The sequence below is a fragment of the Saccoglossus kowalevskii genome, chromosome 17 (assembly GCF_978046115.1).
Source record: "Saccoglossus kowalevskii chromosome 17, keSacKowa6.1, whole genome shotgun sequence".
Taxonomy (NCBI): Eukaryota; Metazoa; Hemichordata; class Enteropneusta; family Harrimaniidae; genus Saccoglossus; species Saccoglossus kowalevskii.
In genome coordinates this window covers 33,409,913-33,437,514 of record NC_140657.1, presented here as the reverse complement: position 1 = coordinate 33,437,514, position 27,602 = coordinate 33,409,913, and positions in this window count along the sequence as shown.

Below are 27,602 nucleotides of genomic sequence, written 5' to 3'. Positions count from 1 at the left end.
ACACTCATATATTCCTACTGTCTTTACGACTGTCTGATAAATTGGTATAATCCTTGGGTTACACTCATATATTCCTACTGTCTTTACGACTGTCTGATAAATTGGTATAGTCTTTGGGTTACACTCATATATTTTTACTGTCTTTACGACTGTCTGATATATTGGTATAATCCTTGGGTTACACTCATATATTTCTACTGTCTTTACGACTGTCTGATAAATTGGTATAATCCTTGGGTTACACTCATATATTCCTACTGTCTTTACGACTGTCTGATAAATTGGTATAATCCTCGGGTTACACTCTTATATTCCTACTGTCTTTACGACTGTCTGATAAATTGGTATAATCCTTGGGTTACACTCATATATTCCTACTGTCTTTACGACTGTCTGATAAATTGGTATAATCCTTGGATTACACTCCTTGGGTTACACTCATATATTCCTACTGTCTTTACGACTGTCTGATAAATTGGTATAATCCCCGGGTTACACTCATATATTCCTACTGTCTTTACGACTGTCTGATAAATTGGTATAATCCTTGCGTTACACTCATATATCCCTACTGTCTTTACGACTGTCTGATAAATTGGTATAATCCCTGGGTTACACTCATATATTCCTACTGTCTTTACGACTGTCTGATAAATTGGTATAATCCTTGGGTTACACTCATGTATTCCTACTGTCTTTACGACTGTCTGATAAATTGGTATAATCCCTGGGTTACACTCATATATTCCAACTGTCTTTACGACTGTCTGATAAATTGGTATAATTCCTGGGTTACACTCATATATTCTTACTGTCTTTACGACTGTCTGATAAATTGGTATAATCCCTGGGTGACACTCATATATTCCTACTGTCTTTACGACTGTCTGATAAATTGGTATAATCCTTGGGTTACACTCATATATTCCTACTGTCTTTACGACTGTCTGATAAATTGGTATAATCCTTGGGTTACACTCATGTATTCCTACTGTCTTTACGACTGTCTGATAAATTGGTATAATCCTTGGGTTACACTCATATATTCCTACTGTCTTTACGACTGTCTGATAAATTGGTATAATCCCTGGGTTACACTCATATATTCCAACTGTCTTTACGACTGTCTGATAAATTGGTATAATTCCTGGGTTACACTCATATATTCTTACTGTCTTTACGACTGTCTGATAAATTGGTATAATCCTTGGGTTACACTCATATATTCCTACTGTCTTTACGACTGTCTGATAAATTGGTATAATCCTTGGGTTACACTCATATATTCCTACTGTCTTTACGACTGTCTGATAAATTGGTATAATCCTTGGGTTACACTCATATATTCCTACTGTCTTTACGACTGTCTGATAAATTGGTATAGTCTTTGGGTTACACTCATATATTCTTACTGTCTTTACGACTGTCTGATATATTGGTATAATCCTTGGGTTACACTCATATATTTCTACTGTCTTTACGACTGTCTGATAAATTGGTATAATCCTTGGGTTACACTCATATATTCCTACTGTCTTTACGACTGTCTGATAAATTTGTATAATCCTTGGGTTACACTCATATATTTCTACTGTCTTTACTACTGTCTGATAAATTGGTATAATCCTCGGGTTACACTCTTATATTCCTACTGTCTTTACGACTGTCTGATAAATTGGTATAATCCTTGGGTTACACTCATATATTCCTACTGTCTTTACGACTGTCTGATAAATTGGTATAATCCCCGGGTTACACTCATATATTCCTACTGTCTTTACGACTGTCTGATAAATTGCTATAATCCTTGCGTTACACTCATATATTCCTACTGTCTTTACGACTGTCTGATAAATTGGTATAATCCCTGGGTTACACTAATATATTCTTACTGTCTTTACGACTGTCTGATAAATTGGTATAATCCGTGGGTTACACTCATATATTCCTACTGTCTTTACGACTGTCTGATAAATTGGTATAATCCTTGGGTTACACTCATGTATTCCTACTGTCTTTACGACTGTCTGATAAATTGGTATAATCCTTGGGTTACACTCATATATTCCTACTGTCTTTACGACTGTCTGATAAATTGGTATAATCCCTGGGTTACACACATATATTCCAACTGTCTTTACGACTGTCTGATAAATTGGTATAATTCCTGGGTTACACTCATATATTCCTACTGTCTTTACGACTGTCTGATAAATTGGTATAATCCTTGGGTTACACTCATATATTCCTACTGTCTTTACGACTGTCTGATAAATTGGTATAATCGTTGGGTTACACTCATATATTCCTACTGTCTTTACGACTGTCTGATAAATTGGTATAATCCTTGGGTTACACTCATATATTCCTACTGTCTTTACGACTGTCTGATAAATTGGTATAATCCTTGGGTTACACTCATATATTTCTACTGTCTTTACTACTGTCTGATAAATTGGTATAATCCTCGGGTTACACTCTTATATTCCTACTGTCTTTACGACTGTCTGATAAATTGGTATAATCCTTGGGTTACACTCATATATTCCTACTGTCTTTACGACTGTCTGATAAATTGGTATAATCCCCGGGTTACACTCATACATTCCTACTGTCTTTACGACTGTCTGATAAATTGCTATATTCCTTTCGTTACACTCATATATTCCTACTGTCTTTACGACTGTCTGATAAATTGGTATAATCCCTGGGTTACACTAATATATTCCTACTGTCTTTACGACTGTCTGATAAATTGGTATAATCCTTGGGTTACACTCATATATTCCTACTGTCTTTACGACTGTCTGATAAATTGGTATAATCCTTGGGTTACACTCATGTATTCCTACTGTCTGTACGACTGTCTGATAAATTGGTATAATCCTTGGGTTACACTCATATATTCCTACTGTCTTTACGACTGTCTGATAAATTGGTATAATCCCTGGGTTACACACATATATTCCAACTGTCTTTACGACTGTCTGATAAATTGGTATAATTCCTGGGTTACACTCATATATTCTTACTGTCTTTACGACTGTCTGATAAATTGGTATAATCCTAGGGTTACACTCATATATTCCTACTGTCTTTACGACTGTCTGATAAATTGGTATAATCCTTGGGTTACACTCATATATTCCTACTGTCTTTACGACTGTCTGATAAATTGGTATAATCCTTGGGTTACACTCATATATTCCTACTGTCTTTACGACTGTCTGATAAATTGGTATAATCTTTGGGTTACACTCATATATTCTTACTGTCTTTACGACTGTCTGATAAATTGGTATAATCGTTGGGTTACACTCATATATTTCTACTGTCTTTACGACTGTCTGATAAATTGCTATAATCCTTGGGTTACACTCATATATTCCTACTGTCTTTACGACTGTCTGATAAATTGCTATAATCCTTGGGTTACACTCATATATTCCTACTGTCTTTACGACTGTCTGATAAATTGGTATAATCCCTGGGTTACACTCATATATTCCTACTGTCTTTACGACTGTCTGATAAATTGGTATAATCCTTGGGTTACACTCATATATTCCTACTGTCTTTACGACTGTCTGATAAATTAGTAAAATCGTTGGGTTACACTCATATATTCCTACTGTCTTTACGACTGTCTGATAAATTGGTATAATCCTTGGGTTACACTCATATATTCCTACTGTCTTTACGACTGTCTGATAAATTGGTATAATCCTTGGATTACACTCCTTGGGTTACACTCATATATTCCTACTGTCTTTACGACTGTCTGATAAATTGGTATAATCCCCGGCTTACACTCATATATTCCTACTGTCTTTACGACTGTCTGATAAATTGGTATAATCCTTGTGTTACACTCATATATTCCTACTGTCTTTACGACTGTCTGATAAATTGGTATAATCCCTGGGTTACACTCATATATTCCTACTGTCTTTACGACTGTCTGATAAATTGGTATAATCCTTGGGTTACACTCATATATTCCTACTGTCTTTACGACTGTCTGATAAATTGGTATAATCCTCGGGTTACACTCATATATTCCTACTGTCTTTACGACTGTCTGATAAATTGGTATAATCCTTGGGTTACACTCATATATTCTTACTGTCTTTACGACTGTCTGATAAATTGGTATAATCCTCGGGTTACACTTATATATTCCTACTGCCTATACGACTGTCTGATAAATTGGTATAATCCCCAGGTTACACTCATATATTCCTACTGTCTTTACGACTGTCTGATAAATTGGTATAATCCTTGGGTTACACTCATATATTTCTACTGTCTTTACTACTGTCTGATAAATTGGTATAATCCTCGGGTTACACTCTTATATTCCTACTGTCTTTACGACTGTCTGATAAATTGGTATAATCCTTGGGTTACACTCATATATTCCTACTGTCTTTACGACTGTCTGATAAATTGGTATAATCCTTGGATTACACTCCTTGGGTTACACTCATATATTCCTACTGTCTTTACGACTGTCTGATAAATTGGTATAATCCCCGGGTTACACTCATATATTCCTACTGTCTTTACGACTGTCTGATAAATTGGTATAATCCTTGCGTTACACTCATATATTCCTACTGTCTTTACGACTGTCTGATAAATTGGTATAATCCCTGGGTTACACTCATATATTCCTACTGTCTTTACGACTGTCTGATAAATTGGTATAATCCTTGGGTTACACTCATATATTCCTACTGTCTTTACGACTGTCTGATAAATTGGTATAATCCTCGGGTTACACTCATATATTCCTACTGTCTTTACGACTGTCTGATAAATTGGTATAATCCTTGGGTTACACTCATATATTCCTACTGTCTTTACGACTGTCTGATAAATTGGTATAATCCCCGGGTTACACTCATATATTCCTACTGTCTTTACGACTGTCTGATAAATTGGTATAATCCTTGCGTTACACTCATATATTCCTACTGTCTTTACGACTGTCTGATAAATTGGTATAATCCCTGGGTTACACTCATATATTCCTACTGTCTTTACGACTGTCTGATAAATTGGTATAATCCTTGGGTTACACTCATATATTCCTACTGTCTTTACGACTGTCTGATAAATTGGTATAATCCTCGGGTTACACTCATATATTCCTACTGTCTTTACGACTGTCTGATAAATTGGTATAATCCTTGGGTTACACTCATATATTCCTACTGTCTTTACGACTGTCTGATAAATTGGTATAATCCCCGGGTTACACTCATATATTCCTACTGTCTTTACGACTGTCTGATAAATTGGTATAATCCCTGGGTTACACTCGTATATTCCTACTGTCTTTACGACTGTCTGATAAATTGGTATAATCCCTGGGTTACACTCATATATTCCTACTGTTTTTACGACTGTCTGATAAATTGGTATAATCCTTGGGTTACACTCATATATTCCTACTGTCTTTACGACTGTCTGATACATTGGTATAATCCTCGGGTTACACTCATATATTCCTACTGTCTTTACGACTGTCAGATAAATTGGTATAATCCTTGGGTTACACTCATATATTCTTACTGTCTTTACGACTGTCTGATAAATTGGTATAATCCTCGGGTTACACTCATATATTCTTACTGTCTTTACGACTGTCTGATAAATTGGTATAATCCTTGCGTTACACTCATATTCCTACTGTCTTTACGACTGTCTGATAAATTGGTATAATCCTTGCTTTACACTCATATATTTCTACTGTCTTTACGACTGTCTGATAAATTGGTATAATCCCTGGGTTACACTCATATATTCCTACTGTCTTTACGACTGTCTGATAAATTGGTATAATCCCTGGGTTACACTCATATATTCCTACTGTCTTTACGACTGTCTGATAAATTGGTATAATCCCTGGGTTACACTCATATATTCCTACTGTCTTTACGACTGTCTGATAAATTGGTATAATCCCTGGGTTACACTCATATATTCCTACTGTCTTTACGACTGTCTGATAAATTGGTATAATCCTTGCGTTACACTCATATATTCCTACTGTCTTTACGACTGTCTGATAAATTGGTATAATCCTTGGTTTACACTCATATATTCCTACTGTCTTTACGACTGTCTGATAAATTGGTATAATCCTCGGGTTACACTCATATATTCCTACTGTCTTTACGACTGTCTGATAAATTGGTATAATCCTTGGGTTACACTCATATATTCCTACTGTCTTTCCGACTGTCTGATAAATTGGTATAATCCCCGGGTTACACTCATATATTCCTACTGTCTTTACGACTGTCTGATAAATTGGTATAATCCCTGGGTTACACTCGTATATTCCTACTGTCTTTACGACTGTCTGATAAATTGGTATAATCCCTGGGTTACACTCATATATTCCTACTGTTTTTACGACTGTCTGATAAATTGGTATAATCCTTGGGTTACACTCATATATTCCTACTGTCTTTACGACTGTCTGATACATTGGTATAATCCTCGGGTTACACTCATATATTCCTACTGTCTTTACGACTGTCAGATAAATTGGTATAATCCTTGGGTTACACTCATATATTCTTACTGTCTTTACGACTGTCTGATAAATTGGTATAATCCTCGGGTTACACTCATATATTCTTACTGTCTTTACGACTGTCTGATAAATTGGTATAATCCTTGCGTTACACTCATATTCCTACTGTCTTTACGACTGTCTGATAAATTGGTATAATCCTTGCTTTACACTCATATATTTCTACTGTCTTTACGACTGTCTGATAAATTGGTATAATCCCTGGGTTACACTCATATATTCCTACTGTCTTTACGACTGTCTGATAAATTGGTATAATCCCTGGGTTACACTCATATATTCCTACTGTCTTTACGACTGTCTGATAAATTGGTATAATCCCTGGGTTACACTCATATATTCCTACTGTCTTTACGACTGTCTGATAAATTGGTATAATCCCTGGGTTACACTCATATATTCCTACTGTCTTTACGACTGTCTGATAAATTGGTATAATCCTTGCGTTACACTCATATATTCCTACTGTCTTTACGACTGTCTGATAAATTGGTATAATCCTTGGGTTACACTCATATATTCCTACTGTCTTTACGACTGTCTGATAAATTGGTATAATCCTCGGGTTACACTCATATATTCCTACTGTCTTTACGACTGTCTGATAAATTGGTATAATCCTTGGGTTACACTCATATATTCCTACTGTCTTTACGACTGTCTGATAAATTGGTATAATCCCCGGGTTACACTCATATATTCCTACTGTCTTTACGACTGTCTGATAAATTGGTATAATCCCTGGGTTACACTCGTATATTCCTACTGTCTTTACGACTGTCTGATAAATTGGTATAATCCCTGGGTTACACTCATATATTCCTACTGTTTTTACGACTGTCTGATAAATTGGTATAATCCTTGGGTTACACTCATATATTCCTACTGTCTTTACGACTGTCTGATACATTGGTATAATCCTTGGGTTACACTCATATATTCCTACTGTCTTTACGACTGTCAGATAAATTGGTATAATCCTTGGGTTACACTCATATATATTCTTACTGTCTTTACGACTGTCTGATAAATTGGTATAATCCTTGCGTTACACTCATATTCCTACTGTCTTTACGACTGTCTGATAAATTGGTATAATCCTTGCTTTACAATCATATATTTCTACTGTCTTTACGACAGTCTGATAAATTGGTATAATCCCTGGGTTACACTCATATATTCCTACTGTCTTTACGACTGTCTGATAAATTGGTATAATCCCTGGGTTACACTCATATATTCCTACTGTCTTTACGACTGTCTGATAAATTGGTATAATCCCTGGGTTACACTCATATATTCCTACTGTCTTTACGACTGTCTGATAAATTGGTATAATCCCTGGGTTACACTCATATATTCCTACTGTCTTTACGACTGTCTGATAAATTGGTATAATCCTTGCGTTACACTCATATATTCCTACTGTCTTTACGACTGTCTGATAAATTGGTATAATCCCTGGGTTACACTCATATATTCCTACTGTCTTTACGACTGTCTGATAAATTGGTATAATCTTTGGGTTACACTCATATATTCTTACTGTCTTTACGACTGTCTGATAAATTGGTATAATCCTTAGGTTACACTCAAATATTTCTACTGTCTTTACGACTGTCTGATAAATTGGTATAATCCTTGGATTACACTCCTTGGGTTACACTCATATATTCCTACTGTCTTTACGACTGTCTGATAAATTGGTATAATCCCCGGCTTACACTCATATATTCCTACTGTCTTTACGACTGTCTGATAAATTGGTATAATCCCTGGGTTACACTCATATATTCCTACTGTCTTTACGACTGTCTGATAAATTGGTATAATCCTTGGGTTACACTCATATATTCCTACTGTCTTTACGACTGTCTGATAAATTGGTATAATCCTCGGGTTACACTCATATATTCCTACTGTCTTTACGACTGTCTGATAAATTGGTATAATCCCTGGGTTACACTCATATATTCCTACTGCCTTTACGACTGTCTGATAAATTGGTATAATCCTTGCGTTACACTCATATATTCCTACTGTCTTTACGACTGTCTGATAAATTGGTATAATCCCTGGGTTACACTCATATATTCCTACTGTCTTTACGACTGTCTGATAAATTGGTATAATCTTTGGGTTACACTCATATATTCTTACTGTCTTTACGACTGTCTGATAAATTGGTATAATCCTTAGGTTACACTCAAATATTTCTACTGTCTTTACGACTGTCTGATAAATTGGTATAATCCTTGGATTACCCTCCTTGGGTTACACTCATATATTCCTACTGTCTTTACGACTGTCTGATAAATTGGTATAATCCTTGCGTTACACTCATATATTCCTACTGTCTTTACGACTGTCTGATAAATTGGTATAATCCCTGGGTTACACTCATATATTCCTACTGTCTTTACGACTGTCTGATAAATTGGTATAATCTCTGGGTTACACTCATATATTCCTACTGTCTTTACGACTGTCTGATAAATTGGTATAATCCTCGGGTTACACTCATATATTCCTACTGTCTTTACGACTGTCTGATAAATTGGTATAATCCTTGGGTTACACTCATATATTCTTACTGTCTTTACGACTGTCTGATAAATTGGTATAATCCTCGGGTTACACTTATATATTCCTACTGCCTATACGACTGTCTGATAAATTGGTATAATCCCCGGGTTACACTCATATATTCCTACTGTCTTTACGACTGTCTGATAAATTGGTATAATCCTTGGGTTACACTCATATATTTCTACTGTCTTTACTACTGTCTGATAAATTGGTATAATCCTCGGGTTACACTCTTATATTCCTACTGTCTTTACGACTGTCTGATAAATTGGTATAATCCTTGGGTTACACTCATATATTCCTACTGTCTTTACGACTGTCTGATAAATTGGTATAATCCTTGGATTACACTCCTTGGGTTACACTCATATATTCCTACTGTCTTTACGACTGTCTGATAAATTGGTATAATCCCCGGGTTACACTCATATATTCCTACTGTCTTTACGACTGTCTGATAAATTGGTATAATCCTTGCGTTACACTCATATATTCCTACTGTCTTTACGACTGTCTGATAAATTGGTATAATCCCTGGGTTACACTCATATATTCCTACTGTCTTTACGACTGTCTGATAAATTGGTATAATCCTTGGGTTACACTCATATATTCCTACTGTCTTTACGACTGTCTGATAAATTGGTATAATCCTCGGGTTACACTCATATATTCCTACTGTCTTTACGACTGTCTGATAAATTGGTATAATCCTTGGGTTACACTCATATATTCCTACTGTCTTTACGACTGTCTGATAAATTGGTATAATCCCCGGGTTACACTCATATATTCCTACTGTCTTTACGACTGTCTGATAAATTGGTATAATCCCTGGGTTACACTCGTATATTCCTACTGTCTTTACGACTGTCTGATAAATTGGTATAATCCCTGGGTTACACTCATATATTCCTACTGTTTTTACGACTGTCTGATAAATTGGTATAATCCTTGGGTTACACTCATATATTCCTACTGTCTTTACGACTGTCTGATACATTGGTATAATCCTCGGGTTACACTCATATATTCCTACTGTCTTTACGACTGTCAGATAAATTGGTATAATCCTTGGGTTACACTCATATATTCTTACTGTCTTTACGACTGTCTGATAAATTGGTATAATCCTCGGGTTACACTCATATATTCTTACTGTCTTTACGACTGTCTGATAAATTGGTATAATCCTTGCGTTACACTCATATTCCTACTGTCTTTACGACTGTCTGATAAATTGGTATAATCCTTGCTTTACACTCATATATTTCTACTGTCTTTACGACTGTCTGATAAATTGGTATAATCCCCGGGTTACACTCATATATTCCTACTGTCTTTACGACTGTCTGATAAATTGGTATAATCCTTGGGTTACACTCATATATTTCTACTGTCTTTACGACTGTCTGATAAATTGGTATAATCCTTGGATTACACTCCTTGGGTTACACTCATATATTCCTACTGTCTTTACGACTGTCTGATAAATTGGTATAATCCTTGCGTTACACTCATATATTCCTACTGTCTTTACGACTGTCTGATAAATTGGTATAATCCCTGGGTTACACTCATATATTCCTACTGTCTTTACGACTGTCTGATAAATTGGTATAATCTCTGGGTTACACTCATATATTCCTACTGTCTTTACGACTGTCTGATAAATTGGTATAATCCTCGGGTTACACTCATATATTCCTACTGTCTTTACGACTGTCTGATAAATTGGTATAATCCTTGGGTTACACTCATATATTCTTACTGTCTTTACGACTGTCTGATAAATTGGTATAATCCTCGTGTTACACTTATATATTCCTACTGCCTATACGACTGTCTGATAAATTGGTATAATCCCCGGGTTACACTCATATATTCCTACTGTCTTTACGACTGTCTGATAAATTGGTATAATCCTTGGGTTACACTCATATATTTCTACTGTCTTTACTACTGTCTGATAAATTGGTATAATCCTCGGGTTACACTCTTATATTCCTACTGTCTTTACGACTGTCTGATAAATTGGTATAATCCTTGGGTTACACTCATATATTCCTACTGTCTTTACGACTGTCTGATAAATTGGTATAATCCTTGGATTACACTCCTTGGGTTACACTCATATATTCCTACTGTCTTTACGACTGTCTGATAAATTGGTATAATCCCCGGGTTACACTCATATATTCCTACTGTCTTTACGACTGTCTGATAAATTGGTATAATCCTTGCGTTACACTCATATATTCCTACTGTCTTTACGACTGTCTGATAAATTGGTATAATCCCTGGGTTACACTCATATATTCCTACTGTCTTTACGACTGTCTGATAAATTGGTATAATCCTTGGGTTACACTCATATATTCCTACTGTCTTTACGACTGTCTGATAAATTGGTATAATCCTCGGGTTACACTCATATATTCCTACTGTCTTTACGACTGTCTGATAAATTGGTATAATCCTTGGGTTACACTCATATATTCCTACTGTCTTTACGACTGTCTGATAAATTGGTATAATCCCCGGGTTACACTCATATATTCCTACTGTCTTTACGACTGTCTGATAAATTGGTATAATCCCTGGGTTACACTCGTATATTCCTACTGTCTTTACGACTGTCTGATAAATTGGTATAATCCCTGGGTTACACTCATATATTCCTACTGTTTTTACGACTGTCTGATAAATTGGTATAATCCTTGGGTTACACTCATATATTCCTACTGTCTTTACGACTGTCTGATACATTGGTATAATCCTCGGGTTACACTCATATATTCCTACTGTCTTTACGACTGTCAGATAAATTGGTATAATCCTTGGGTTACACTCATATATTCTTACTGTCTTTACGACTGTCTGATAAATTGGTATAATCTTCGGGTTACACTCATATATTTTTACTGTCTTTACGACTGTCTGATAAATTGGTATAATCCTTGCGTTACACTCATATTCCTACTGTCTTTACGACTGTCTGATAAATTGGTATAATCCTTGCTTTACACTCATATATTTCTACTGTCTTTACGACTGTCTGATAAATTGGTATAATCCCCGGGTTACACTCATATATTCCTACTGTCTTTACGACTGTCTGATAAATTGGTATAATCCTTGGGTTACACTCATATATTTCTACTGTCTTTACGACTGTCTGATAAATTGGTATAATCCTCGGGTTACACTCATATATTCCTACTGTCTTTACGACTGACCGATAAATTGGTATAATCCTTGTGTTACACTCATATATTTCTACTGTCTTTACGACTGTCTGATAAATTGGTATAATCCTCGGGTTACACTTATATATTCCTACTGTCTTTACGACTGTCTGATAAATTGGTATAATCCCCGGGTTACACTCATATATTCCTACTGTCTTTACGACTGTCTGATAAATTGGTATAATCCTTGGGTTACACTCATATATTTCTACTGTCTTTACGACTGTCTGATAAATTGGTATAATCCTCGGGTTACACTCTTATATTCCTACTGTCTTTACGACTGTCTGATAAATTGGTATAATCCTTGGGTTACACTCATATATTCCTACTGTCTTTACGACTGTCTGATAAATTGGTATAATCCCCGGGTTACACTCATATATTCCTACTGTCTTTACGACTGTCTGATAAATTGGTATAATCCCTGGGTTACACTCGTATATTCCTACTGTCTTTACGACTGTCTGATAAATTGGTATAATCCCTGGGTTACACTCATATATTCCTACTGTTTTTACGACTGTCTGATAAATTGGTATAATCCTTGGGTTACACTCATATATTCCTACTGTCTTTACGACTGTCTGATACATTGGTATAATCCTCGGGTTACACTCATATATTCCTACTGTCTTTACGACTGTCTGATACATTGGTATAATCCTCGGGTTACACTCATATATTCCTACTGTCTTTACGACTGTCAGATAAATTGGTATAATCCTTGGGTTACACTCATATATTCTTACTGTCTTTACGACTGTCTGATAAATTGGTATAATCCTCGGGTTACACTCATATATTCTTACTGTCTTTACGACTGTCTGATAAATTGGTATAATCCTTGGGTTACACTCATATATTCCTACTGTCTTTACGACTGTCTGATAAATTGGTATAATCCTTGGGTTACACTCATATATTCCTACTGTCTTTACGACTGTCTGATAAATTAGTAAAATCGTTGGGTTACACTCATATATTCCTACTGTCTTTACGACTGTCTGATAAATTGGTATAATCCTTGGGTTACACTCATATATTCCTACTGTCTTTACGACTGTCTGATAAATTGGTATAATCCTTGGATTACACTCCTTGGGTTACACTCATATATTCCTACTCTCTTTACGACTGTCTGATAAATTGGTATAATCCTCAGGTTACACTCATATATTCCTACTGTCTTTACGACTGTCTGATAAATTGGTATAATCCTTGGATACACTCATATATTCTTACTATCTTTACGTGTCTGATAAATTGGTATAATCCCTGGGTTACACTCATATATTCCTACTGTCTTTACGACTGTCTGATAAATTGGTATAATCCTTGGGTTACACTCATATATTCCTACTGTCTTTATGACTGTCTGATAAATTGGTATAATCCTTGCGTTACACTCATATATTCCTACTGTCTTTACGACTGTCTGATAAATTGGTATAATCCTTGGGTTACACTCATATATTCCTACTGTCTTTACGACTGTCTGATAAATTGGTATAATCCTTGGGTTACACTCATATATTCCTACTGTCTTTACGACTGTCTGATAAATTAGTAAAATCGTTGGGTTACACTCATATATTCCTACTGTCTTTACGACTGTCTGATAAATTGGTATAATCCTTGGGTTACACTCATATATTCCTACTGTCTTTACGACTGTCTGATAAATTGGTATAATCCTTGGATTACACTCCTTGGGTTACACTCATATATTCCTACTGTCTTTACGACTGTCTGATAAATTGGTATAATCCTCAGGTTACACTCATATATTCCTACTGTCTTTACGACTGTCTGATAAATTGGTATAATCCTTGGATACACTCATATATTCTTACTATCTTTACGTGTCTGATAAATTGGTATAATCCCTGGGTTACACTCATATATTCCTACTGTCTTTACGACTGTCTGATAAATTGGTATAATCCTTGGGTTACACTCATATATTCCTACTGTCTTTATGACTGTCTGATAAATTGGTATAATCCTTGCGTTACACTCATATATTCCTACTGTCTTTACGACTGTCTGATAAATTGGTATAATCCCTGGGTTACACTCATATATTCTTACTGTCTTTACGACTGTCTGATAAATTGGTATAATCCTCGGGTTACACTTATATATTTCTACTGTCTATACGACTGTCTGATAAATTGGTATAATCCCCGGGTTACACTCATATATTCCTACTGTCTTTACGACTGTCTGATAAATTGGTATAATCCTTGGGTTACACTCATATATTTCTACTGTCTTTACTACTGTCTGATAAATTGGTATAATCCTCGGGTTACACTCTTATATTCCTACTGTCTTTACGACTGTCTGATAAATTGGTATAATCCTTGGATTACACTCCTTGGGTTACACTCATATATTCCTACTGTCTTTACGACTGTCTGATAAATTGGTATAATCCCCGGGTTACACTCATATATTCCTACTGTCTTTACGACTGTCTGATAAATTGGTATAATCCTTGCGTTACACTCATATATTCCTACTGTCTTTACGACTGTCTGATAAATTGGTATAATCCCTGTGTTACACTCATATATTCCTACTGTCTTTACGACTGTCTGATAAATTGGTATAATCCTTGGGTTACACTCATATATTCCTACTGTCTTTACGACTGTCTGATAAATTGGTATAATCCTCGGGTTACACTCATATATTCCTACTGTCTTTACGACTGTCTGATAAATTGGTATAATCCTTGGGTTACACTCATATATTCCTACTGTCTTTACGACTGTCTGATAAATTGGTATAATCCCCGGGTTACACTCATATATTCCTACTGTCTTTACGACTGTCTGATAAATTGGTATAATCCCTGGGTTACACTCGTATATTCCTACTGTCTTTACGACTGTCTGATAAATTGGTATAATCCCTGGGTTACACTCATATATTCCTACTGTTTTTACGACTGTCTAATAAATTGGTATAATCCTTGGGTTACACTCATATATTCCTACTGTCTTTACGACTGTCTGATACATTGGTATAATCCTCGGGTTACGCTCATATATTCCTACTGTCTTTATGACTGTCAGATAAATTGGTATAATCCTTGGGTTACACTCATATATTCTTACTGTCTTTACGACTGTCTGATAAATTGGTATAATCCTCGGGTTACACTCATATATTCTTACTGTCTTTACGACTGTCTGATAAATTGGTATAATCCTTGCGTTACACTCATATTCCTACTGTCTTTACGACTGTCTGATAAATTGGTATAATCCTTGCTTTACACTCATATATTTCTACTGTCTTTACGACTGTCTGATAAATTGGTATAATCCCCGGGTTACACTCATATATTCCTACTGTCTTTACGACTGTCTGATAAATTGGTATAATCCTTGGGTTACACTCATATATTTCTACTGTCTTTACGACTGTCTGATAAATTGGTATAATCCTCAGGTTACACTCTTATATTCCTACTGTCTTTACGACTGTCTGATAAATTGGTATAATCCTTGGGTTACACTCATATATTCCTACTGTCTTTACGACTGTCTGATAAATTGGTATAATCCCCGGGTTACACTCATATATTCCTACTGTCTTTACGACTGTCTGATAAATTGGTATAATCCCTGGGTTACACTCGTATATTCCTACTGTCTTTACGACTGTCTGATAAATTGGTATAATCCCTGGGTTACACTCATATATTCCTACTGTTTTTACGACTGTCTGATAAATTGGTATAATCCTTGGGTTACACTCATATATTCCTACTGTCTTTACGACTGTCTGATACATTGGTATAATCCTCGGGTTACACTCATATATTCCTACTGTCTTTACGACTGTCAGATAAATTGGTATAATCCTTGGGTTACACTCATATATTCTTACTGTCTTTACGACTGTCTGATAAATTTGTATAATCCTCGGGTTACACTCATATATTCTTACTGTCTTTACGACTGTCTGATAAATTGGTATAATCCTTGCGTTAAACTCATATTCCTACTGTCTTTACGACAGTCTGATAAATTGATATAATCCTTGCTTTACACTCATATATTTTAATTTAATTTTTAATTTAACACTTTATTTAAAGAGGGTAGGCCAATATACAATAAAGTAATTTTCATTGGGCCCTCTGTAGGGACAAAAAATACAATATACATATTATAGGCTTGAGCCATTTACAACAAATTTTTCACTCAGATAAATTTTGTAGGTTTTCTTAAAAATGCCTAAAGAGGCTGAATTTCTGATATGGAATGGCAAGTTATTCCATAGGGTTACCCCTCTATACTGAAACGTCCTCTGACCCATGGATGTTTTCCATTTAGTAATGCGTAAATTATTTTTAAGAGAGGAACGTGTACTATACTTGTGGGTTTGGGAGATAGGACTGAACATTTCACTTATATATAAAGGCGCCAAGCCATTGGTTGCCATATACATTACGATACCTAGAAAATATGAAATTCTGTAATCGATAGGCAAGATACTATGTTTTTTGAACAGTTCGAACGACGATTGGCTAAAGTTGTCAGAGGAAATTACACGAACTGCCCTTTTCTGAAGCTTATACACCCGACATAAATTTGATTGACTTGTATTTCCCCATACTATACAGCAATAGTCCAATAACGACTGAATAAATGAAAAATACAATGTTCTTCTGACGGAAATAGGTAAGAAGCTGCGAACTCTCATAAGAACACCAATTCTTTGGCTAAGCTTTTTACAAAGCATATCAACATGATGATCCCATGATAGAGTTTTATCTAAAACCACCCCGAGCGACTTTTCGAAACTGACTGTTTTAATTATTTCACCATTGAAGTTAACCAGAAAATCTTCGCCATTATTATTTAGCCTTTGACGGGATCCAACAAGCATAGATTTTGATTTAGATGTGTTGATTGACATGTAATTGCAATTAACCCAACGCAAAATTGGCCAAACATCATCATTAATGCGCTTTGTGACTACATTGATACTTGGTCCAGACGATAACAGAGTTTGATCGTCCGCATACATATCAATGGAACTGTTTTCAAGAAATAATGGTAGGTCATTAATAAATAGAAGAAATAATAATGGTCCTAAAATCGAACCCTGTGGTACGCCATGTCGAATATTGACAGCTTCCGACTGTTTACCCATCAAATACACAACTTGCTTTCTGTCAGTTAAATAAGAATTAAACCAAACAAGGGAGATTAGAGAAATGCCATAAATTGAGAGCTTATTTAATAATACGTGTTTATCTACCATATCAAACGCCTTGCTTAAATCAAGGAAAAGCAAACCACACAATAAGCCATCATCCATATTGCTAAGTAATGCATCGCATAGCTTAATCATAGCTGTATGGCAAGAATGTGATTTCCGAAAACCTGACTGCGATTTAGAAATTAAATCATTACTGTTCAAATAATGGTATAAGTGATCATGCACATATTCGTACTGTCTTTACGACTGTCTGATAAATTGGTATAATCCCCGGGTTACACTCATATATTCCTACTGTCTTAACGACTGTCTGATAAATTGGTATAATCCTTGGGTTACACTCATATATTTCTACTGTCTTTACGACTGTCTGATAAATTGGTATAATCTTCGGGTTACACTCATATATTCCTACTGTCTTTACGACTGGCTGATAAATTGGTATAATCCTTATGTTACACTCATATATTCCTACTGTCTTTACGACTGTCTGATAAATTGGTATAATCCCCGGGTTACACTCATATATTCCTACTGTCTTTACGACTGTCTGATAAATTGGTATAATCCTTGGGTTACACTCATATATTTCTACTGTCTTTACGACTGTCTGATAAATTGGTATAATCCTCGGGTTACACTCTTATATTCCTACTGTCTTTACGACTGTCTGATAAATTGGTATAATCCTCGGGTTACACTCATATATTCCTACTGTCTTTACGACTGTCTGATAAATTGGTATAATCCTTGGGTTACACTCATATATTCCTACTGTTTTTACGACTGTCTGATAAATTGGTATAATCCTCAGGTTACACTCATATATTCCTACTGTCTTTACGACTGTCTGATAAATTGGTATAATCCTCGGGTTACACTCATATATTCCTACTGTCTTTACGACTGTCTGATAAATTGGTATAATCCTTGGGTTACACTCATATATTCCTACTGTCTTTACGACTGTCTGATAAATTGGTATAATCCTCGGGTTACACTCATATATTCCTACTGTCTTTACGACTGTCTGATAAATTGGTATAATCCTTGGATTACACTCATATATTCCTACTGTCTTTACGACTGTCTGATAAATTGGCATAATCTCTGGGTTACACTCATATATTTCTACTGTCTTTACGACTGTCTGATAAATTGGTATAATCCTTGGGTTACACTCATATATTCCTACTGTCTTTACGACTGTCTGATAAATTATTGGTATAATCCTTGGGTTACACTCATATATTCCTACTGTCTTTACGACTGTCTGATAAATTGGTATAATCTCTGGGTTACACTCATATATTCCTACTGTCTTTACGACTGTCTGATAAATTGGTATAATCTCTGGGTTACACTCATATATTTCTACTGTCTTTACGACTGTCTGATAAATTGGTATAATCCTTGGGTTACACTCATATATTCCTACTGTCTTTACGACTGTCTGATAAATTGGTATAATCCTTGGGTTACACTCATATATTCCTACTGTCTTTATGACTGTCTGATAAATTGGTATAATCCTTGGGTTACACTTATATATTCCTATTGTCTTTACGACTGTCTGATAAATTGATATAATCCTCGGGTTACACTCATATATTCCTACTGTCTTTACGACTGTCTGATAAATTGGTATAATCTTCAGGTTACACTCATATATTCCTACTGTCTTTACGACTGGCTGATAAATTGGTATAATCCTTATGTTACACTCATATATTTCTACTGTCTTTACGACTGTCTGATAAATTGGTATAATCCTTGGGTTACACTCATATATTTCTACTGTCTTTACGACTGTCTGATAAATTGGTATAATCCTCGGGTTACACTCTTATATTCCTACTGTCTTTACGACTGTCTGATAAATTGGTATAATCCTTGGGTTACACTCATATATCCTTACTGTCTTTACGACTGTCTGATAAATTGGTATAATTCTTGGGTTACACTCATATATTTCTACTGTCTTTACGACTGTCTGATAAATTGATATAATCCTCGGGTTACACTCATATATTCCTACTGTCTTTACGACTGTCTGATAAATTGGTATAATCCTTGGGTTACACTCATATATTCCTACTGTTTTTACGACTGTCTGATAAATTGGTATAATCCTCAGGTTACACTCATATATTCCTACTGTCTTTACGACTGTCTGATAAATTGGTATAATCCTTGGGTTACACTCATATATTTCTACTGTCTTTACGACTGTCTGATAAATTGGTATAATCTTCGGGTTACACTCATATATTCCTACTGTCTTTACGACTGGCTGATAAATTGGTATAATCCTTATGTTACACTCATATATTCCTACTGTCTTTACGACTGTCTGATAAATTGGTATAATCCCCGTGTTACACTCATATATTCCTACTGTCTTTACGACTGTCTGATAAATTGGTATAATCCTTGGGTTACACTCATATATTTCTACTGTCTTTACGACTGTCTGATAAATTTGTATAATCCTCGGGTTACACTCTTATATTCCTACTGTCTTTACGACTGTCTGATAAATTGGTATAATCCTTGGGTTACACTCATATATCCCTACTGTCTTTACGACTGTCTGATAAATTGGTATAATTCTTGGGTTACACTCATATATTTCTACTGTCTTTACGACTGTCTGATAAATTGGTATAATCCTCGGGTTACCCTCATATATTCCTACTGTCTTTACGACTGTCTGATAAATTGGTATAATCCTTGGGTTACACTCATATATTCCTACTGTTTTTACGACTGTCTGATAAATTGGTATAATCCTCAGGTTACACTCATATATTCCTACTGTCTTTACGACTGTCTGATAAATTGGTATAATCCTCGGGTTACACTCATATATTCCTACTGTCTTTACGACTGTCTGATAAATTGGTATAATCCTTGGGTTACACTCATATATTCCTACTGTCTTTACGACTGTCTGATAAATTGGTATAATCCTCGGGTTACACTCATATATTCCTACTGTCTTTACGACTGTCTGATAAATTGGTATAATCCTTGGATTACACTCATATATTCCTACTGTCTTTACGACTGTCTGATAAATTGGCATAATCTCTGGGTTACACTCATATATTTCTACTGTCTTTACGACTGTCTGATAAATTGGTATAATCCTTGGGTTACACTCATATATTCCTACTGTCTTTACGACTGTCTGATAAATTGGTATAATCCTTGGGTTACACTCATATATTCCTACTGTCTTTACGACTGTCTGATAAATTGGTATAATCTCTGGGTTACACTCATATATTCCTACTGTCTTTACGACTGTCTGATAAATTGGTATAATCTCTGGGTTACACTCATATATTTCTACTGTCTTTACGACTGTCTGATAAATTGGTATAATCCTTGGGTTACACTCATATATTTCTACTGTCTTTACGACTGTCTGATAAATTGGTATAATCTTCGGGTTACACTCATATATTCCTACTGTCTTTACGACTGGCTGATAAATTGGTATAATCCTTATGTTACACTCATATATTCCTACTGTCTTTACGACTGTCTGATAAATTGGTATAATCCCCGTGTTACACTCATATATTCCTACTGTCTTTACGACTGTCTGATAAATTGGTATAATCCTTGGGTTACACTCATATATTTCTACTGTCTTTACGACTGTCTGATAAATTTGTATAATCCTCGGGTTACACTCTTATATTCCTACTGTCTTTACGACTGTCTGATAAATTGGTATAATCCTTGGGTTACACTCATATATCCCTACTGTCTTTACGACTGTCTGATAAATTGGTATAATTCTTGGGTTACACTCATATATTTCTACTGTCTTTACGACTGTCTGATAAATTGGTATAATCCTCGGGTTACCCTCATATATTCCTACTGTCTTTACGACTGTCTGATAAATTGGTATAATCCTTGGGTTACACTCATATATTCCTACTGTTTTTACGACTGTCTGATAAATTGGTATAATCCTCAGGTTACACTCATATATTCCTACTGTCTTTACGACTGTCTGATAAATTGGTATAATCCTCGGGTTACACTCATATATTCCTACTGTCTTTACGACTGTCTGATAAATTGGTATAATCCTTGGGTTACACTCATATATTCCTACTGTCTTTACGACTGTCTGATAAATTGGTATAATCCTCGGGTTACACTCATATATTCCTACTGTCTTTACGACTGTCTGATAAATTGGTATAATCCTTGGATTACACTCATATATTCCTACTGTCTTTACGACTGTCTGATAAATTGGCATAATCTCTGGGTTACACTCATATATTTCTACTGTCTTTACGACTGTCTGATAAATTGGTATAATCCTTGGGTTACACTCATATATTCCTACTGTCTTTACGACTGTCTGATAAATTGGTATAATCCTTGGGTTACACTCATATATTCCTACTGTCTTTACGACTGTCTGATAAATTGGTATAATCTCTGGGTTACACTCATATATTCCTACTGTCTTTACGACTGTCTGATAAATTGGTATAATCTCTGGGTTACACTCATATATTTCTACTGTCTTTACGACTGTCTGATAAATTGGTATAATCCTTGGGTTACACTCATATATTCCTACTGTCTTTACGACTGTCTGATAAATTGGTATAATCCTTGGGTTACACTCATATATTCCTACTGTCTTTATGACTGTCTGATAAATTGGTATAATCCTTGGGTTACACTTATATATTCCTATTGTCTTTACGACTGTCTGATAAATTGATATAATCCTCGGGTTACACTCATATATTCCTACTGTCTTTACGACTGTCTGATAAATTGGTATAATCTTCGGGTTACACTCATATATTTCTACTGTCTTTACGACTGTCTGATAAATTGGTATAATCCTCGGGTTACACTTATATATTCCTACTGTCTTTACGACTGTCTGATAAATTGGTATAATCCCCGGGTTACACTCATATATTCCTACTGTCTTTACGACTGTCTGATAAATTGGTATAATCCTTGGGTTACACTCATATATTTCTACTGTCTTTACGACTGTCTGATAAATTGGTATAATCCTCGGGTTACACTCTTATATTCCTACTGTCTTTACGACTGTCTGATAAATTGGTATAATCCTTGGGTTACACTCATATATCCCTACTGTCTTTACGACTGTCTGATAAATTGGTATAATTCTTGGGTTACACTCATATATTTCTACTGTCTTTACGACTGTCTGATAAATTGGTATAATCCTCGGGTTACACTCATATATTCCTACTGTCTTTACGACTGTCTGATAAATTGGTATAATCCTTGGGTTACACTCATATATTCCTACTGTTTTTACGACTGTCTGATAAATTGGTATAATCCTCAGGTTACACTCATATATTCCTACTGTCTTTACGACTGTCTGATAAATTGGTATAATCCTTGGGTTACACTCATATATTCCTACTGTCTTTACGACTGTCTGATAAATTGGTATAATCCTTGGGTTACACTCATATATTCCTACTGTCTTTACGACTGTCTGATAAATTGGTATAATCCTCGGGTTACACTCATATATTCCTACTGTCTTTACGACTGTCTGATAAATTGGTATAATCCTTGGATTACACTCATATATTCCTACTGTCTTTACGACTGTCTGATAAATTGGCATAATCTCTGGGTTACACTCATATATTTCTACTGTCTTTACGACTGTCTGATAAATTGGTATAATCCTTGGGTTACACTCATATATTCCTACTGTCTTTACGACTGTCTGATAAATTGGTATAATCCTTGGGTTACACTCATATATTCCTACTGTCTTTACGACTGTCTGATAAATTGGTATAATCTCTGGGTTACACTCATATATTTCTACTGTCTTTACGACTGTCTGATAAATTGGTATAATCCTTGGGTTACACTCATATATTCCTACTGTCTTTACGACTGTCTGATAAATTGGTATAATCCTTGGGTTACACTCATATATTCCTACTGTCTTTACGACTGTCTGATAAATTGGTATAATCCTTGGGTTACACTCATATATTCCTACTGTCTTTACGACTGTCTGATAAATTGGTATAATCTCTGGGTTACACTCATATATTTCTACTGTCTTTACGACTGTCTGATAAATTGGTATAATCCTTGGGTTACACTCATATATTCCTACTGTCTTTACGACTGTCTGATAAATTGGTATAATCCTTGGGTTACACTCATATATTCCTACTGTCTTTATGACTGTCTGATAAATTGGTATAATCCTTGGGTTACACTTATATATTCCTACTGTCTTTACGACTGTCTGATAAATTGATATAATCCTCGGGTTACACTCATATATTCCTACTGTTTTTACCACTGTCTGATAAATTGGTATAATCCTTGCGTTACACTCATATATTCCTACTGTCTTTACGACTGTCTGATAAATTGGTATAATCCCTGGGTTACACTCATATATTCCTACTGTCTTTACGACTGTCTGATAAATTGGTATAATCCTTGGGTTACACTCATATATTCCTACTGTCTTTACGACTGTCTGATAAATTGGTATAATCCTTGGATTACACTTATATATTCCTACTGTCTTTACGACTGTCTGATAAATTGGCATAATCTCTGAGTTACACTCATATATTTCTACTGTCTTTACGACTGTCTGATAAATTGGTATAATCCTTGGGTTACACTCATATATTCCTACTGTCTTTACGACTGTCTGATAAATTGGTATAATCCTTGGGTTACACTCATATATTCCTACTGTCTTTACGACTGTCTGATAAATTGGTATAATCTCTGGGTTACACTCATATATTTCTACTGTCTTTACGACTGTCTGATAAATTGGTATAATCCTTGGGTTACACTCATATATTCCTACTGTCTTTACGACTGTCTGATAAATTGGTATAATCCTTGGGTTACACTCATATATTCCTACTGTCTTTACGACTGTCTGATAAATTGGTATAATCCTTGGGTTACACTCATATATTCCTACTGTCTTTACGACTGTATGATAAATTGGTATAATCCTTGGGTTACACTCATATATTCCTACTGTCTTTATGACTGTCTGATAAATTGGTATAATCCTTGGGTTACACTTATATATTCCTACTGTCTTTACGACTGTCTGATAAATTGATATAATCCTCGGGTTACACTCATATATTCCTACTGTTTTTACGACTGTCTGATAAATTGGTATAATCCTTGGATTACACTCCTTGGGTTACACTCATATATTCCTACTGTCTTTACGACTGTCTGATAAATTGGTATAATCCCCGGGTTACACTCATATATTCCTACTGTCTTTCCGACTGTCTGATAAATTGGTATAATCCTTGCGTTACACTCATATATTCCTTCTGTCTTTACGACTGTCTGATAAATTGGTATAATCCCTGGGTTACACTCATATATTCATACTGTCTTTACGACTGTCTGATAAATTGGTATAATCCTTGGGTTACACTCATATATTCCTACTGTCTTTACGACTGTCTGATAAATTGGTATAATCCTCGGGTTACACTCATATATTCCTACTGTCTTTTCGACTGTCTGATAAATTGGTATAATCCTTGGGTTACACTCATATATTCCTACTGTCTTTACGACTGTCTGATAAATTGGTATAATCCCCGGGTTACACTCATATATTCCTACTGTCTTTACGACTGTCTGATAAATTGGTATAATCCCTGGGTTACACTCGTATATTCCTACTGTCTTTACGACTGTCTGATAAATTGGTATAATCCCTGGGTTACACTCATATATTCCTACTGTCTTTACGACTGTCTGATAAATTGGTATAATCCCCGGGTTACACTCATATATTCCTACTGTCTTTACGACTGTCTGATAAATTGGTATAATCCCTGGGTTACACTCGTATATTCCTACTGTCTTTACGACTGTCTGATAAATTGGTATAATCCCTGGGTTACACTCATATATTCCTACTGTTTTTACGACTGTCTGATAAATTGGTATAATCCTTGGGTTACACTCATATATTCCTACTGTCTTTACGACTGTCTCATACATTGGTATAATCCTCGGGTTACACTCATATATTCCTACTGTCTTTACGACTGTCAGATAAATTGGTATAATCCTTGGGTTACACTCATATATTCTTACTGTCTTTACGACTGTCTGATAAATTGGTATAATCCTCGGGTTACACTCATATATTCTTACTGTCTTTACGACTGTCTGATAAATTGGTATAATCCTTGCGTTACACTCATATTCCTACTGTCTTTACGACTGTCTGATAAATTGGTATAATCCTTGCTTTACACTCATATATTTCTACTGTCTTTACGACTGTCTGATAAATTGGTATAATCCTTGGGTTACACTCATATATTCCTACTGTCTTTACGACTGTATGATAAATTGGTATAATCCTTGGGTTACACTCATATATTCCTACTGTCTTTATGACTGTCTGATAAATTGGTATAATCCTTGGGTTACACTTATATATTCCTACTGTCTTTACGACTGTCTGATAAATTGATATAATCCTCGGGTTACACTCATATATTCCTACTGTTTTTACGACTGTCTGATAAATTGGTATAATCCTTGGATTACACTCCTTGGGTTACACTCATATATTCCTACTGTCTTTACGACTGTCTGATAAATTGGTATAATCCCCGGGTTACACTCATATATTCCTACTGTCTTTCCGACTGTCTGATAAATTGGTATAATCCTTGCGTTACACTCATATATTCCTACTGTCTTTACGACTGTATGATAAATTGGTATAATCCCTGGGTTACACTCATATATTCCTACTGTCTTTACGACTGTCTGATAAATTGGTATAATCCTTGGGTTACACTCATATATTCCTACTGTCTTTACGACTGTCTGATAAATTGGTATAATCCTTGGGTTACACTCATATATTCCTACTGTCTTTACGACTGTCTGATAAATTGGTATAATCCCCGGGTTACACTCATATATTCCTACTGTCTTTACGACTGTCTGATAAATTGGTATAATCCCTGGGTTACACTCGTATATTCCTACTGTCTTTACGACTGTCTGATAAATTGGTATAATCCCTGGGTTACACTCATATATTCCTACTGTTTTTACGACTGTCTGATAAATTGGTATAATCCTTGGGTTACACTCATATATTCCTACTGTCTTTACGACTGTCTGATACATTGGTATAATCCTCGGGTTACACTCATATATTCCTACTGTCTTTACGACTGTCAGATAAATTGGTATAATCCTTGGGTTACACTCATATATTCTTACTGTCTTTACGACTGTCTGATAAATTGGTATAATCCTCGGGTTACACTCATATATTCTTACTGTCTTTACGACTGTCTGATAAATTGGTATAATCCTTGCGTTACACTCATATTCCTACTGTCTTTACGACTGTCTGATAAATTGGTATAATCCTTGCTTTACACTCATATATTCCTACTGTCTTTACGACTGTCTGATAAATTGGTATAATCCCCGGGTTACACTCATATATTCCTACTGTCTTTACGACTGTCTGATAAATTGGTATAATCCTTGGGTTACACTCATATATTTCTACTGTCTTTACGACTGTCTGATAAATTGGTATAATCCTCGGGTTACACTCATATATTCCTACTGTCTTTACGACTGGCTGATAAATTGGTATAATCCTTGTGTTACACTCATATATTTCTACTGTCTTTACGACTGTCTGATAAATTGGTATAATCCTTGCGTTACACTCATATTCCTACTGTCTTTACGACTGTCTGATAAATTGGTATAATCCTTGCTTTACACTCATATATTCCTACTGTCTTTACGACTGTCTGATAAATTGGTATAATCCCCGGGTTACACTC